Genomic DNA, 14574 nt, shown 5'->3' with positions numbered 1-14574 from the left:
CACCACTTAAAACCCATGGAGACTCCGTCAAACACCTCGAAGCCAAGGAGACTTCAGCACTCTACCCTCACAGTCTGTTTATTCTCTCAGAAATGGGAGAACTGAAGCCTTGTTTTATCTGACAGTCAATGTGGAGTAAAAGAAAGACCCTGAACCTGGGGTTCTTACAAGCTGGATTCAAGTCCCAGCTTTGCCACTTATGAGCGGAACTTCCTGGGATACCCCCTCTCAGACTTGTTGGCTCCATCTGCAGAAGAGGCTAATCCTCTTTACTGAGCAAGAACGTCATGCAGATGAAATGAGATGAGAATATATGGACTGTAGTAAGTGCTCAATAAAAGGTATCCTTAGTAGAGTTGCTTGGTTTAATGACCAACTTTCAGCATCTCTTTCTGAATTGTGTAACTGGGAAAGCTCCTCATCAAGGTGATGGTAGCTAACATGGAGACCTCAATATCTTAACCTTCTCAGACTTGATGGGACTAGGTAGTCAAGGGGAACTTCTGAAAGCATCCCCTAAAGGTAGGGGAAGGTAATCTATTTCCCTTGTTATTGAGGATACTTCTTGCAGCTAATTTAATCTGGATATTTACTAGGGGCTGGATGGTCAAGATTTGCTATTCTTTCTTTCCTTTTCTGAATCAAGGACTGAGTTCGTCTCCTGGTGGATGATGATAAAAGTTTATTAAATGTATCTGAGGAAAGAACTATTTCTTTAATGACCATATTCAGTGAGTGTCAGTAGGATGTATCTCAGCACAGTTCATCAGTTGAAGGAAAATACTGCAGGAGAATTTTTTTCATCTATACCATGGAAATCCCCTAAGCAGTCGGTGGGCCTTGAAGTGCAGTTTCTAGAACTTGTTCAAAATGTCATACTTGGGCTTTTGGCTTTTGGCTCGGAGGAGGCCAAGGCGCAACTCTCTTCGGTCATCCCGAATCCGGGTTCATCCAACACCAGCTGCCTCCACCATGCCGCCTAAGTTCGACCCCAACGAGATCAAAGTCATATACCTGGGGTTCACCTGTGGAGAAGTTGGTAACACATCTGCCTTGGCCCCCAAGATCAGTCCCCTGGGTCTCCAAAAAAAGTTTGTGATGACATTGCCAAGGCGACTGGTGATTGGAAGGGTCTGAGGATTACAGTGAAGCTGACGATTCAGAACAGACAGGCCCAGATTAAAGTGGTACCTTCTGCTTCTGCCCTGATCACCAAAGCCCTCAAGGAACCCCCAAGAGACAGAAAGAAGCAGAAAAACATTAAGCACAGTGGAAACCACTTTTGATTAGACTGTCGACATTGCCCAACAGATGCGGCACCGGTCTCTCGCTAGAGAGCTCTCTGGAACCATTAAGGAGATCCTGGGGACTGCCCAGTCTGTGGGCTGCAATGTTAATGGCCTCCACTCTCACAACATCGTAGAGGACATCAACAGTGGTGCTGTGGAATGCCCGGCGAGTTAAGAACTACAAAGGAAAATGATTTAATAAAGGCTTATTTGACAGCTCCCCCCGCCCCCCCAAAAAAAGTCATACTTGGGCCTGACCTCACAGCTACTGAGTTAAACCTCTTGAGGGTAGGTTCAGCAATTTAACCAGACCTCTCTGTGATGCGTCTCAAACTGGAAGTCCCCTGTCTTGAGAGACTGGGGTGACTCCTCACATCTCCTGGAAAGTGTAAGTGAAGTTTTCATGTTTGCAAAGTGATGAACACAACCACAAAGAATGAGAAAGATAATGAATGATCTAATTCTATAAGAGACTGAAGACAGCCTCAGTTGATATGCCTCCTAAATTTTTGCCTGTATATTAAAATTTTGTAAAATGAATCACTGTGTAAATGTATCAGGAAACTAGTTTTTTTTAAGTAAAAAAATTAGGTGGCAAATTCCCTTGTAAAGTTAAAACTCTGCTTTATCTGTTTTGTAAGCAGATTTTTATGTATTGAATTTTTTTAGGAGAAGGCAGATTGTATCTGGTAGTTTTATGCATTGGAAATGCTTCTGAAGAAGTATTTGATTAGTTGATATGGGAGTCAAAATATGCTAGGTTGTAGAAAACTGAGAAAATTGCCACTTTTTATTGTAAATGCTTTTAAAATGGAATTTTATACTTTTTCCATGGTTTAATTTCCCAAGCTTCCCCCCCCCCTTGAAGGTGGTACAAGGAAAGGTAAAGCATAATGATTTATTGCTGAGTGAGCCAGTGCACTTGGCTCTCTCACTTAACAGCTGTGTGACCTTGGGTAAGTTCCTTACTCCTGGGGATTGTCAGGGGGTAGTCAAACTTCCCTAGTAAGCTTGGAGAGCTGGTTGGAACACAGATTGTCTGGGGATGGGGTCTGTAGCAGTAGCTCTTTGGTGGTGTCACTGCTTTAGCTAAAAGTCCAACTTTGGGTTGGGCTCAAGAGATGGCTGGTTGCTGTGTTCCATAATTCACCTCTAGGAATATGGCAGGCGGATCCATCACCAACCAGTTTAAGGAGCCACTTAATAAGAAAATCTCCATGGTCAAGGAAAAGATTGTGCCTTCCTTCTGAATGAAGGCAGGTGCTACTAGGAAGTATCTCTGTAATACTTTGTCCTTTAATGTCCCATGGGCTAAATACATGCACAGTAACCTTTCCAACACTCTTGCAGTGCAAAAGGTTTGTGTCTTTAAAGTATATATGAAATTATTTCAACAAATCAATTGACAGTACTGTATGATGCAATGATTTCTAAGAAATGACTTATAAATTATAACTTTACATTTAAAATATTATTCATTTGAATTGGGAGATTCTACTTTATTGAAATTAAATTACCAAGGAAAAAGAGAAGTAGAGTCAAGGTGTCTGCTCTAAGGCCAAAGGGAGGGCAAGTCATTAGTGACGTAAAAATGTATGCTCCTGTGACTAGGGTTCTTCTGCCATCCTCTTCTGGTCTCTCACAGTATAGTATCAAGTGTACAACTAAGCAATTATAATAGCTAACACTGACTGAATGCTTACTTTGTACCAGGCACTGTTCCAGGCACTTTCCATTTACCAACTGATTTGGTCTCCATAAGAACTCTTTGATGTGGGTACTAGTCTTATTGCTGAGAGGAGGGGTGAGTTCTTTGCCCAAGGTCAGAGGGCTGGTAAGTGACAGAGGCAGGGTTCAAATGCAGGCAATCTTTCTTGAGAGCCCATGTTCCAAATCTTGTGCTATATTGGTTCTGGTAGCAGAATGATTTCTACTCTGGTTTTTAGTGATGAATATCTCTGTGACTTGGTGAGGTAGATCCGTGTCCAGGAGACCAGGGCACCTCACATAGAGTCCCTTCTACTGGTCTGTGTCACACACAGACTTCCCATTGCACTCCCATTTTTTTGTTTGTTTTTGTTTTTTTAAAACTTTTTTAAAATTTAAGTATAGTTGACTTATAATGTTTCAGATGTACAGCAGAGTGATTCAGTTTTATATATATATATATATATGTACACACACACACACATATGAATATATGTTCTTTTTCAGATTCTTTTCCATTATAGGTTATTACAAGATATTGAATATAGTTCCCTATGCTACGCAGTAGGTCCTTCTTGTTTATCTGTTTTGTATGTAGTAGTGTGTATCTGCTAATCCCAAATTCCCAATTTATCCCTTCCCTCTTTTCCCTTTAATAACCATAAGTTTGTTTTCTATGTCTGTGAGTCTATTTGTTTTGCAAATAAGTTCATTTGTATCAATTTTTTAGATTCCACATATTAGTGATATCATATGATAGTTGTTTTTCTCTGTCTGACTTACTTTACCTGGTATGATCATCTCCAGTTCTATCCATGTTGCTGCAAATGGCATTATTTCATAATTTTTTTATGGCTGAGTAGTATTCCATTGTATACATTATCATATCTTCTTATCCAGTCATCTGTTGATGGACACTTCCATGTCCTGGCTTTGTAAATTGTGCTGCTGTGAACATTGGGGTGCATGATACCAGTTGGACTCCTGCTGACCAGCCAACCATGCCCAGCATCTGTACTGCTCTTGGCCACATTATATTATTTAATTGACTTCTCCTTTTGCCTTGGAACCTTCTTCTAACTTTTCTTGGGAAACTGTTTCCCTCACATCTGTGTGTAAAGCAGGCCACCTGCCCCATGGGGTTCAGGGCAAATTAGATGGCGCCTTTATCTCCTGCCTGTCTCTGGGACTCCTGGAGCCTTCTCTCTCTGCATCTTACCCCTGTTTCTACCTTCATGCTGGCCTCCTGGACTTGAAGATAAAAATCAGCCCTTGCTGGAGAGGGTTTGGAGAAAAGGGAACCCTCCTACACTGTTGGTGGGAATGTAGTTTGGTGCAGCTGTTATGGAAAATAGTATGGAGATTCCTCAAAAAACTAAAAATAGACTTATGATATGCTCCAACAATCCCACTCCTGGGCATATATCTGGAGGAGACTCTAATTTGTAAAGATAGTGCACCCCAATGTTCATAGCAGCATTATTTACAGTAGCTAAGATATGGAAACAGCCTAAATGTCCATCGATAGATGACTGGATAAAGAAATTGAGGTATATTTATACAATGGAATACTACTCAGCCATGAAAAATAAAATAATGCCATTTGCAGCAACATGGATGGACCTGGAGATCATCATTCTAAGTGAAGTAAGCCAGAAAGAGAAAGAAAAATACCATATAATATTACTCATTTGTGGAATCTAAAAAAGAGAAAAAAGAAGATACTAATGAACATATCTACAAAACAGAAACAAACTTTCAGACATAGTAAACAAACTTATGGTTACCAAAGGGAAAGGGAGTGGGAGGGATAAATCGGGAGTTCAAGATTTGGAAATATTAACTACTATGTATAAAATAGATAAACAACAGTTTCATACTGTATAGCACAGGGAACTATAACTATATTCAATATCTTATAGTAACCTATAATGAAAAAGAATTTGAAAATGAATGTATGTATATACATGTATGACTGAAACATTATGCTATACACCAAATATTGACACATTGTAACTGACTATACTTAAGTAAAAAAATCAGCCCCCTTCATTTGCTGCTTAGTCCTTGATAAAGACTGTTTGGATTTATTTATTGAATCGTCTCCTTATGAGCCACTTCAGGGAAATATCCACACCATATCCAGTTCTGGCCTATTCTGGTCCTATGCAGGGGAGGAGAATGAGACAGAAATTTAGAGTCTCATTCAAACAAAATATTTAAGAAATTAGTCTTGCCTCCTTTCTTCCGAGGTACACGAGCATTTCAGTAGTGGCTTTGCCATAGTCCATTGGTTTATTTCAGGCAGAAACCAGGCTCCAGGAAGTTCAAGCAAGAGGCATGTTTCCTAGTGCACTTCAACTCACCTATTCTAACATGCATAAGGAATTGCTAAGGCTGACTCTTAATATATTCTTTTAATTAATAGAAAGTGGAAACAATCTAACATCACGATTTAAATGATGTTTTATTGAATTAATTTCTCCTGTAGGGATTCTCTGACAGATGAAACAAAGCTGGCTGAGCAGCAGCCTTATTCTAAAACCTTTCAAGTCAGGCACTCACAAAACCTGGAAAAGGAAACCGATCGACAAATTACATCCAAAGTTCCAATCTCCTTTGTTTGTTCAGGTCATTCAGGATATCATTATCACGTTAATGGAATTTTCTTATTTCTATTTGCAGATCCTTTTGTGTGCACATTGTAATCTGATTTGAAATGAAGGGGGGAAGAAACCCTCCTTCATTTTCATCTTTTCTGAAAGTTTAGCTCACGTGCTAGAGGTGTTGAGCCAACAGATTTATTGGCTATCATGAAAGAGATGCCCTTTGCTTTTTCCTTTCTCCTGCCTCTAACTCTCTGACTTCCATTTCTTTAATTCATTTGTCTGTTGATTGTAACTTATCCATGTTCTGGTGTGAGTTCAGCCCAGAAGACCCTACAGGTCCCTGTAGTCAAAGTAAGGTCATGAAAGCTAAACCTAGTTGCAGAATATTTGGGGATAACTCAGGCAAAAAAAAAATCTTTAATTTTAACTGTATTTAAGTGTGTGCCTTCTCACTCCATCAAAGTAGTTAAATTGACTGTAAGTGTAGTCCCAGGTTCACTGCAAAAGAACTTAATTCTTCATTTGATTTTACTGAGAGAGAGAACATTTTTACAGTGTTGTGATTCAGGGATGATTATTTCGTCTGCAAATAGTGTGTTTTAAGCAGTAAACAAATATTATTTCCCAGACCCCAAAGATAAGTTTAGGCAAGGCTCAAATCATCTGGTGCTAAATTTGGAGCCCAATTTCAAACAGGTTGGCTGTGTTTCTTTATGGTGTGATATGACTATGTCAGGCGGTAGAAATTTTATCCCATGCTATCAATGATAAGAGGGAGCAGCAGCCTTAACAAGAGTTGCTCAAAGGTCCCAATCAAGTCCCGTGTCTGCAGGCTTGGAAAATTACAGCTCATCTAACAGATGTTATAGAAAATCTTTTCATTTCTATGAATTTCACTAAAGCAGAGAATTTCCTTGCTACTTTATTTGGTTTCCTTCCTCCCATAAGTAATTACTTTATATTTTAAGTGACAGAATCACTTTAATTTTGCATTTTTTCATCTTTATATAGACCTTGGCAAAGATTAATCTGTCCAGAATATTCTGGGACTCGGCGCCAGTGTTTCAGGATTGTAAATGGGATACAGCAGGCAGCTTGCCTTTCTCCTGCCTTCTAGGTTTATTTGAATGTAAATTATGTAATAAAAGAGTGTTCCTTTGCACCTCGTCGGTCCTTACTAAAGACAGAGAGGACTAAGCTCTGAGTTGCTGCCCGTTCACCAATAAACTCACCGCTGCCCTGTTGGGGCTTAGGAAACGCAGGTGCTGTGAGGAAAAAGGGGCAGAATTCATCCCTGGCCACTTCCTCCCCGTGTCCATTTTCTTGGTCTCCTCTTGTCTCTCCTCCCATAGCTTGCAGTCTTTTTCTTCCTCTCATTCTTACTTGATCCCTCTTTGCTTTTCCTTTTTCAAAAGCAGATGGGGTTTTTGTTTTTTTTTTTTTTTGTATACTTTTCTTTTCCCTTTGGGTTAGTGTCTCTTTTCTTTGGGCCCAACTTCCATTGCCCCTCCTCCAGTTTGTTTACTCCTTTTTCTTAAAGAGGAACAGAGACACTCCTACTATTGTGGTCTGGGGTGAACTGGATTCATTTTAAGACTGAAGTTAAAATCAACTCCCATGCTCCACCCCTCCCCAACAAGTAGATGGATCTGCTACCATTTGACTGGTCTGTTTCCTTTGTCTGTGCACACAAACTAAGATGTGTGTGTGTGTGTGTGTGTGTGTGTGTGTGTGTGTGTGTGTGTGTGTGTTGGGGGAATAGGAAGCAAAGAGGGAATGTAGCATGAGGTTGATGACACCATCTCCTTAGGGGCACCAAATAAATGGGTCAGAGTCTGCGAGGTAGTTACTGGACATAGTCTAATGCGTTTATTTTGCTCTTGGGGTAAATGGCAAGAAGACCCTTCATCCTCTTCTCTGAACCTTCTCTGCTTTCCATTTTAATGCATTTTATTGCTCCTAACCCAGCCACTGAGATGCTTCTCTTAAAAGCATGGGCTGAGCCTTTAGGTGATGCCCCAGCTTATACACTTTGAAAGATGCTAGAAGCAGAGAGGGCTGGGTGAACTACCCTCCTTGGACATCACACTTAATGCCTTCATGACACTGAGGTGCTTTTTGCTTTTGGGAAATGGCCCAACCCTGCAGGGACCCATCACTTTTCTTCCCTTTTCAACTGACACCTCAGTCTCTCTTTTACTTACACATAGTTTCACTCTATGTCCTTACAGAATTTTAGAATTCAAAGGTAAAAACAGAGATAATTTAGAACTTCACTTTAGAGCTGAGGATATTGATTTATATAAAGGTGAAGCAATTTATTTATTTAAGATTTCACTCAGGAAATTGGTAGTAATTACAGAGACTATATTTTCCATCTAATATTGAGACTCATAATCTGACAATAACAATCATAATAACAGCAACATAGACAGCAACAACAGTTGTTAATTGATTATTTATGTTGCCAGGCATTGTACAAGGTACCTGACACCTTATTTGATCCTCCTAGCAACCTTCTATGTGGTGGGCTATTATTTTTTCATCTGAAGTTTTTAGGTAATGAAGGCTTAGACAGAAATCCTTTGTAAATAACAATAGGGCAAAACTAAGTTATAACTGTCTCTCTGATTCCAAAACACGTACCCTACACAGTGGGGTACTAGAACCATCGTGTTCCTTTGGTTCATGGGAGCTGACTTTTAGCATCTCTTCCAAAATCAGTGTTCAGTGACATCATGTTAGTAGCTTGAAATCAGTCATGATAAAGTATTTACATCCGAGAAATTGGCAAAGACTACAGACCAGAACATGGCTTTTAATTGCTGGAGAGCTTAGAGTTGTTACCATTTACCAACATACCACCACCTATATATATTTTTATAATATTGTCCTTTTTACAATGGAATGAAATTTTTAAACATCACAACTCTCGTTGAAAATCTGTTTCATCTGATCACTATCGTGATGGTGGAAAAGCCTAAAGTAGAATTCAGATGTCTACGCATTCCTGACCTAGTGCTATTTTTGTCATCTGTTACTGGAATTTATTTTCTGGTGTAATCTTAAATCCACCAGCTGTGTGTCAGACAAGGAGCATTTGGTTGAAGGAACAGAAATCCATTCAGTACAATGTAAGCTGATAAGAGAAAATACAAATATATGAAGATCCAGGGGCCCTGGGGACATTCATCCCACAGAGCCCCACTGCAGGAAATGTAGCCTCCTGATGGGGTAGAAAGGCAGCCGTGAGCACCTGGCCTCATTATGTCAGAACTCCATGGGCTCATGCCATTGCACGTCTCTCTGTGCCCGTGTCTGTGGACCAGCCTTTTCTGCTTTGGTGTGTCGTAGCCAATGCCCTGACTCATCTGGATTCTCATTCCCAGCAGGCACAACTAGACTCAGTGTTTTGGACTCCATTTCCTGTTTTCCAGGAGAGAAGCACTTCCCAGTCCCACATGGGTCAGTTGTGTAATCAACGTGGGCAGGTGAAAAGAGAACATATTAGCAGGAAGGCTGTGGAAAGGGAGGCTTCTCTAAGGAGAGAAGACAAGAGTACAGAGGAGAAGATCCTCATCTGTAGTACAAAGATTTGGGATGGGGAGGGGACAAAATAAAGAGGAAGAAAGACTAGATCGTAAGCAATCTGAGGAGAGAATCTGGGTTTTAATCATTTCTAAATATCTGATAGGTTACCTTATATTTGGCATTTAATAGGATATAAGAGTTGAGAGGGAAGAAGTGGCATTTGAGGACAAGGATAAACTTCTCCCAACTGTTAAAAAATAACAACAGCAAAAAAATCTTTCAGTAAGAGAAATGAGGACTAGGAAATATTCTATAAACAAAACCATCTTGTTGGCCAGTATGGATCGTTCCCAAAGAGATCTCCATGGATCCATGTTGGCCATCAAAGGGCTTATGATGTCATTTCCAACATCCCAGTGTGACCTGCCCCTGGGAGTCCAGTTCAGCATCAAACATCTCTATTTTCAGAGTCCCTCCCACACTGCTTTACCCCCATACAAGGTTATGACTAAAAGCAGAACCAGTCTAAAAATAATCATTTTGTGAAATTATATGCAAATAGAAGAAATCATTCTCAAATTAAGGAAAATGACCGTGTTTTTCATAGTCAATCTTTAGAAAACAGCTTTTAAAATAAGTGCTGTACCATTCTTAACTTTTTTTGTGGTTAATGAGGAGCAAAATATGTGCCCTCAGGATCAGGAGCTCCAGAGTTCAAATGATCAATGCAATTGGAAAAACTTCTTAGCCTGCATATTGGACTTAAAATTGCATAAGAAAGGATTTTATTTGTGCTGTTAGAACGTTACTGCCTAAAGCCTTCACTTGTCCTGGAAAGTATTGTTAAGATTAACAATAATTGCACAAAAGCCAATCTAAATTTTTCATGATCAGGAAGAGTGATGGTTTAGGCTGAGGGTTTGAATTTATTTTATCCTCTTTCAGTGTCTGAATTTATTATTAATACTTTCTCTTTGAAATGCTCTAAGTATAATACAATCAACTGTTAATTTGGGGAGAGCTGATTATCCACATTGAGATTTACTCACAGCACATCTTGCTTTTAACTTCCATGTAACATAACTTTTTCTGCTCAAGCAACTCCTCTAGTGACATTATCACCATCTCACTAAGTTTATTCTTACATGGAATTGCAGCCTGCCAGGAACTGGGGGAGGTACGTCTGGTTGACTTGTTTTAAGATAAAATAAAACAATCAATTGCTCTTGTCTTTCTAATTTCTCTTTCTCTTTGTCTTCCTCTTTTCCCCACCTTTTCCTGGCCAGGTGCGAGACAGATGGTTATGCAGCAGAGAATAAATAAGGGCCCCTGTAATCCAGCTGGTTCTTTTCTTCTGTGGCACCTGTGGTGTTGCATTTACCCAGCTACCAACGGGAATATAGGAGAACCGTGTGGCAGGGATGGGAGAGGACATACACTGCGCTGATTTTTTTTTTCCCAGGATGAACCAGAATAACTATGCAAATTGTTAAAGTAGTGAAATACTTGAGTGGTTGTTGATAAATAGTCATTGGTTTGAGTCCTTTAACACTTAACTGCACCCCTCATCTACTACTCTCGCTTCTGGTGTTCCGACTCTGGGCAGGATCTCCAGGACTTCCACAACCTATAGCATTGATACCTGACACAGAAAGGGGTCTTAGGACTTCTTTTATTGCTTTTTAAAACCATTCTTATTTATTTATTTATTTATTTATTTATTTATTTATTTCTTTATTTATTTATTTATTTATTTAGTCAGTCTTTATTCCTATGTGCAGCCCACCCTGGTCCAGAAAAGTGGTCAGAAGTGTAACTCCAGTAATATGCATGGTTGTTCTAGTAGTAAGTCCAATTCATCTTTTTTCAGGCGCTAAACTTGGCTGGGGGGTTAGTAAAATATCTCTGCCAAACCCTGTCCAGATCATCTCCTTGTGCTTTCATTTTGACTTGGTCACTATTTCAGTGAAGGTGCTTTGCATTGCCAGTGACAGAATGCCAAATTCAAACTGAACTGCTTCACATAATTAAATACCTATAAGGAAAGGATAAGGTGTGCCTTGATCCAGGGTTCACATGATGTCACCAGGACTTAGAGTCTTTTTCCTTTTTTGGCCTTATTTCCTCAAGCCTGGCTTTGTACTAAGACCTTACCTGTTCTCAGGTTCACTACAACAGCTGTCTTGGTCATCTCCAGGGAGAAAGAGACCAGGAACATTCCTCCAGTGTTCTCAAATGAACATCGTAGAATTAGCTGAGCCTTTTTAGCCTTCATTGACTTGACCATCCCTGAGCTAATCACTGTAGCTAGGGGAATGGAGTGTGCCGATTGGCTTAACCTGGGTCACATGCTCCACTCCAGTATCTGAGGTTGAAGTTGCTTCACAGCTGACAGGAGACAGGGAGGGTTGATCCTCAAATCAAGGGGGTTCTCACTTGGTATCACTTGAGGGGGGTAGATGCTGACAGGAATATGTCCTACAGTTAAGTTATTAATTCTCCTCTTTATTCCACATTATTTGTATCCTGTCTCCAAATGGACAGCTAATTTTACTCTAACCGTTGAGAATTTTCAGTCTCTCATGACCACTCAGAATTTAGACCTTACCTGCAAAACTTCATAAACTGTTTCTGTGTTAATTTGCTACTATGCATTTGGCCCAATGGCAGACGGTGAGGGAGCTGAACTCTAAGCTGTGTGGGGCAGAGAGCTCAGCTGTCTTCTTCTCTGCTTTGTCCTAAGGACCTAGTAGGTGCTGAATAAATATTTATTGGCAAAAATAGAAGTTTCCTCTCCTTCGGTGCATTTTCTGCAAGAGATGTGCCTCTTGTTACCCTGCAGTGCTGCTGCTTCCTATGTCCTCTGTTTCTCGGCTGCACTGGGAGGTGGTGATAGGATGAGTTTTAGAAACAACTTTGAGACTTAGTAGGAAGAACCCACTTCAGAAAGGAAGGCTTGAAAAAAATGCTCTCTTTATGAGGAAATCACCAACCCTTTCAGTTCCTGCTTCTCAAATGTAACAGATATTCCTCCTTGTTGTAGTTCCTCTGGGGTCACTGTTTACCTGTTCCTGCTCAGTGACTGTGAGCTCCTATCACCTGAGCCCTCAGATCTATTTGTGGAAAGGATAGCTTTGTAGTGGCACTGATGGTTTCCTGGGCTTGAGGGCAGGAAGCAAATGGAACATTGTGCTCCTGCACCTACCGTCAGTAAATACCACTGTTTATATACAGGGTTTTCATGTGTCAATCTTACTGTTTTATATGATTTTCTTCCATGTGGGACAACAAAGGAATTCTGGAGGAGGCTTGTGGTTTTCATCCCATAGGCTGAGAATTCATAGAGGTTTCCTTGATTTCTGATTGTGTAGCTTCACAGTTGTCAACCTCAAAATGAACCACCAGGTGGCAAATTCCAAGGTTTCTTTTCTTTCTTTCTTCCTTTCTTCCTTCCTTCCTTTCTTCCTTCCTTCCTTCCTTCCTTCCTTCCTTCCTTCCTTCCTTCCTTTCTTTCTTCCTTCCTTTCTTTCTTCCTTTCTTCCTTCCTTCCTTCCTTCCTTCCTTCCTTTCTTTCTTTCTTTCTCTTTCTTTCTTTCTTTCTCTCTTTCTTTCTTTCTTCCTTTCTTCCTTTCTTCCTTTCTTCCTTCCTTCCTTCCTTCCTTCCTTCCTTTCTTTCTTCCTTTCTTCCTTCCTTCCTTTCTTTCTTTCTTTCTTTCTTTCTTTCTTTCTTCCTTCCTTCCTTCCTTCCTTCCTTCCTTTCTTTCTTTCTTTCTCTTTCTTTCTTTCTTTCTCTTTCTTTCTTTCTTTCTCTCTTTCTTTCTTTCTTTCTCTCTTTCTTTCTTTCTTCCTTTCTTCCTTTCTTCCTTTCTTCCTTCCTTCCTTCCTTTCTTTCTTCCTTTCTTCCTTCCTTCCTTCCTTTCTTCCTTTCTTCCTTTCTTTCTTTCTTCCTTCCTTTCTTCCTTTCTTCCTTTCTTCCTTTCTTCCTTTCTTTCTTTCTTGACATCTGCTAATCCAAAACTGCTAATTTATCCCTTCTCTGCCGTCTTTCCCCTTTGGTAACCATAAGTTTGTTTTCTATGTCAGTGAGTCTGTTTGTGTTTCATAAACAAGTTTATTTGTGTCATATTTTGGATTCCACATATGAGTGTTATCATATGGTATTTGTCTTTCTCTTTGTGACTTACTTCACATAGTAGGATAATCTCTAACTCCATCCATGTTGCTGCAAATGACATTATTTCATTCTTTTTATGGCTGAGTAGTATTCCATTGTGTGTATATATACAAATATATATACCACATCTTTTTCCATTCATCTGTTGATGGACATTTAGGTTGGTTCCATGTCTTGGCTGTTATAAAATAGTGCTGCTGTGAATATTGGGATGCATGCATCTTTTTGAATTACAGTTTTCTCAAGATATATGCCCAGGAGTGGGATTGCTGGATCATATGGCAACTCTATTTTCTTTTTTCAAGGAACCTCCATACTGTTTTCCATAGTAGCTGCACCAATTTACATTCCCACCAATACTGTAGGAGAGTTTCCTTTTCTCCACACCCTCTCCGGCATTTGTTATTTGTAGACTTTTTAATGATGGCCATTCTGAGCAGTGTGAGGTGGTAACTCACTATAGTTTTGATTTGCATTTCTCTGTTAATTAGCAATGTTGAACATCTGTTCATGTGCCTGTTGGCCATCTGTATGTCTTCTTTGGAGAAATGTCTATTTAGGACTTCTGCCCATTTTTTGATTGGGTTGTTTGTTTTTTTGTTACTGAGTTGTATGAGCTGTTTGTATATTTTGGTAATTAAGCCCTTGTTGGTTGCATTATTTGCAAGTATTTTCTCCCAGTCGATATGTTATCTTTCCATTTTGTTTATGGTTTCATTTGCTATGCAAAAGCTTGTAAGTTTGGTTAGGTCCCATTGTTTAATTTTGCTTCAGTTTCTATTCCCTTGGGAGACTGACCTAAGAAAACATTGGTACAATTTATGTCCGAGATTGTTTTGCCTGTGTTCTCTTCTAGGAGTTCTATGGTACCACATCTTATATTTAAGTCTTTAAAACATTTTGAGTTTATTTTTATGTATGGTGTGAGGGTGGTTTCTAACTTCATTGATTTATACGCAGCTGTCCGGCTTTCCCAACACCACCTGCTGAAGAGATTGTCTTTTCTCCATTGTATATTCTGCCTCCTTCTTTGAAGATTAATGGAGTAGGTGTGTGAGTTTATTTTTAGGCTCTCTATTCTATTCTATTGATCCATTTGTCTGTTTTTGTGCCAGTACTACAGTATTTTGATTACTGTGGCTTAGTAGTATTGTCTGAAGTCTGGGCATAGCCCTGTGCCTTCAGTTTTGTTCTATTTCTTCAGTGGTGCTTTGGCAATTCTGGGTCTTTTGTGGTTCCATATAAATTTTAGGATTATTTGTTC

General features: G+C 39.7%; 1 pseudogene; it reads left to right on the top strand.

Annotated features, from left to right (window-relative positions):
- Positions 1-870: 870 nt before the first annotated feature.
- On the top strand, positions 871-1464 carry LOC105081585 (large ribosomal subunit protein uL11-like; annotated as a pseudogene).
- The last annotated feature ends 13110 nt before the right edge of the window (positions 1465-14574 follow it).

The sequence above is a fragment of the Camelus bactrianus genome, chromosome 1 (assembly GCF_048773025.1).
Source record: "Camelus bactrianus isolate YW-2024 breed Bactrian camel chromosome 1, ASM4877302v1, whole genome shotgun sequence".
Classification (NCBI taxonomy): domain Eukaryota; kingdom Metazoa; phylum Chordata; class Mammalia; order Artiodactyla; family Camelidae; genus Camelus; species Camelus bactrianus.
The sequence above is the reverse complement of the archived record's forward strand: the minus strand, read 5'-3'. Positions and strand labels throughout refer to the sequence as shown.